Here is a 3,938-nt window from a genome sequence, read left to right as displayed (position 1 = left end):
TTGGTCATTCCTCCAATCTAAAATACTTAATTTTTTTCAAAAGTGGTCCATTATACTTTTTTGGAGCTTTTGAATACAAAAAACGAGAAAGAAATAACCATTTTGTGACTTTTCAAACCCTGAATCCCTTTTTTTATCTGAGTCCTGTTTGGGATTCTCTATATCTGAACTAAAGTAAAATAAAAAAAATAGAAAAATTCAGAAATAACTACAAAAAGTCAATATACAAAAATACATACTAACTTTGTAAACTATAACTATTAAGTAAACAATAACTCTACAAAGTATATGTTTAAAACAGCTAAAATAAGAATATTACTTGATAAAACTGCTTGATTGTTGGTAATAAAAACGTTTTTTATTGAGCCATTTTGAGAAACATTCCATGGATTTGAAGTATATAATACAAGATTTTTAAAACTTCGAACTTGTGTGTTGATTTTAGATACAAAATATGTGTCGTTTACTTTGATTTTATATGCACAACTTCCATTTATCAAAACTTGACTGATCTCAATTTTCGATCATTGATTTAGTGGAAGTGAGGAATTTGTGTGAAATATGAAATCAGTACCATTAATTAAGGCTGAAACTTGAAGAAATCCAAGATTATCAAGCCAAACGCCTGGATAACCATTTCCAATATTATTAGAATCAATAATGAAATGAATAATACTGCTAAAATTCCTGTTAAATGAAAATGCCATAAAATTAAATGAAATTAAAAATTCTGTATCCAATATCGGCGTTCTGGTGATATTTTTTGCCTTCTTTACAGGAGTTAGGATGTCCTCTATTACATAGTTAATCATCTGACATGTATCTAAAATATATATATATCAGTGTATACAAGCATATTTTTTAATCTTTTTGTACAGATTGTCCTCACACTTAAAATAAAAATTAACGAAATGAAAACATTGCAAATATTACAAAAAACATAATAGAAAAAATTTAAGTGAAGCCAATGATTATAAAACACTTATATAATCATTGGTAAATAAAAATTAGCATTTATAATTGGTTTTTTTTTAGTAACTTTTTAAATAAAGACCTCTAACTGTTTATTAATATTGTTATGCAATTGTCAGAATTAAGAAATAATGGGATATATATTTTAATTCCTGGCATTTCAAATTCTTTTTATTTTTGATGTACCCAATTGGCCCAGATGTATCCTACCCTCAACCCTCGGAGTTAGGAAAAATAAGGTTGGCAATAATTTGCCAACCTCAATCTTTCAGAGGTCAGCATTAGGTCAGCAAAAAAAATTTAACACAAAGGTGTTACCATAAAACATAGAAACGAGGTCGGCAATTTTTTCCTCGACCTCAAACGCTTTTAGATCAGCAATTAGGTCAGCATTGCCGATGCCAACCCTAATTACAAGGGTTGCATCCTTCATACTGATTTCTTTATGTTTAATTTATGATTATCATGCACAATTAATATGTGGGTGGTATGAGGTGTAAAGTAGGTGATGTGGTATAAACTACTATAACTTATTAATTATTTGATTCTGAAGATATTATTTTTGAAGTCTGAATATATTATTTGGTTATTTGATTCTGAAGATATTTGTTGGCAATTATTTCAAGCTCAGATTTTTCATAGCCATTTGAAAAATCTGACATCAAACAATATGATGATTAAAAATAATTAAATCTCATTGTTAAGGTATTTTAAAGAGCAAATTGTAATGGTTATATAATTGTAATGGTTTAGTAAAAATTCCCATGACCTTAAATGGAGAAATAGTTTACTTTACTTTTATTTTTATACTGGTAACAGTGAACTTTCTGAGGACTTTAAAATCATAGTTCGAGATATTTTCAAAAAGTTTAAATTTATTTTTCACTGAAAAGTTGTAGCTACATGAAAGCAAAAAGTTTTACTATCTTTGTTTTATTTAAAAAACTGAAAGTGGTTGGTTCACAAAATAATGATAAAGTACAGCAGTTCACCTTTTTTTCCAAATTGAATTTCTGCAAGTGATAAACTTTAATTAACTGCCTTCTTTTTAAACTTTCCATTATGTGTATTGAAACTATGCATTTTGACACCTTTCTCATTTGAATGCATACTTTTTCGTTATTTTAAATTATTATTATTACTTAAGTTCAATATTTGATTTATATTTTTTTTACCTTTATTTAATTGCTTTTATTACCATAAAACATAGAAACAAGTTTGGCGATTTTTAGTCAACCTCAAACAGTTTTAGGTCAGCAGTTAGGTCATCATTGGCGATGCCAACTCTTATTCTGAACGCTGCATCACAATGGCAAAACTGTTCACTTCTGGAAAAAATAATTGCTTTAATTTTAATTAAATTTACTTTAATTTTTTCATTTTTAAATAATTAATTAAAACATGTTCAACAAATTCCAGTTAAAAAGCGTCAATAATTAAGATTTTCATTGTCAATAAACTATTTTTTAATTATAGTTAAAAAACACTCTTTTCTTGAAATAAGAATAAAATTTCTCTTTTTTAAAGCAAGTTAAAAATTCTATAATCCTAAATCGCATTTTTGATACCTGTGAGAAAAATATGATATTACTTATATAAAAAAACATAAATCTATTGAGATCAGAGTAAAGTCAAAATTTGACAAAAGATTTTCAAAAAGCAAAAACAATCAGTCTTCTTACATTAACATCTGGGAATTAGTGAATGTAGAGAAAACTCAGAAGCATTTTTCAACATAAATAAAAATTTGGAAAATTTCAAATAACTTCATGTATAAAATCCACATGTTCAAAGCACATTAGATTTTAAGAACAATAAAAAATATTTTTTCTTATCAGGGAAATATTGTGGAATACCACAAAATTAAAATAGTGTTTTAAAATAAACATTTTTGATCTTAAAAACCTAAGATCAAAGTTGATGAACATTTTTTTGGATATTTGTTTGTAAGCAAAATCCAAGTTCCAAGATGTTTTTTATAATAAAACACTTATTTAAAGAAATCCAAGATTTACAAATATAAAATGGCCTAAAGTCGAAAAATATTGTCTAAAAAAACGATCAACTCTCTTACACTAACTTTATACAATCGGTCAACATAGAGAAAACTCAGTAATATTTTTCAACTGTAACGCAAGCTTTAATGCAAGCAAGAGAATTAAAAAAACAAAGTAGAATATAAATCGAGCCTTCTCGAAAAACAAGTAGGTATCTAAATCAGAAGCTCAAAAAACTTTACAAATGTTATGTTAAAAATTTTTAGAAATTTTTATATTGATGAATAAATTGCATTTATTACAGTTTTTAACGACAAGATCTTCATGATCTTTTTTATATACCATTATTTTTGTTGAACTGGTATGATATGATTTAAAACATAAAAATAAATTAAATTAATTCTAAACTCAAAAAATAGCAGTTACCTAACTATTGAAAAGGCTACACATGCAATGACCAACAGTAGGGTACCTGGGTACCCAGGTACTAATTGACAGCCTTAAATTTTATGCGGAATACAGCATGATTTAAACAGTTTCAGTTTAAAATTAAAAAAAATCACCTAAATGATCGATTTGGCATAGAAAGCGTTATGTACCTAAATACTTAAAAAAAGACAAACATACAAGGTCTGAGTCAAAGTACAGAACAAACAAAAATATGCTGAAATAATTTCAAGTCAGCCATATTTATTTATTTTATTTTCTAATAACAGTTATTTATTTTAACAAATATTCATATATTTTTTTATCTTTATAAACATAACATTTCTGGAAATCTGTAAAGCATTCTTTACCCAAATATCTCGCTCTGTTACTATTGCCATATCCACTAGATGTATTGCAGCTTGACCAGTTGCTCCATTGTAAAAAAGAACCTACAGTAATATTAAATTTGATCATTTCAGTAAAAAAATATTCCTTATGAAAAGGAAAAAATTTTAGGGTAAAACTAACAAACACTAATAA

The sequence above is a fragment of the Hydra vulgaris genome, chromosome 05 (assembly GCF_038396675.1).
Source record: "Hydra vulgaris chromosome 05, alternate assembly HydraT2T_AEP".
Taxonomy (NCBI): Eukaryota; Metazoa; Cnidaria; class Hydrozoa; order Anthoathecata; family Hydridae; genus Hydra; species Hydra vulgaris.
Note: the sequence above shows the minus strand (reverse complement) of the source record.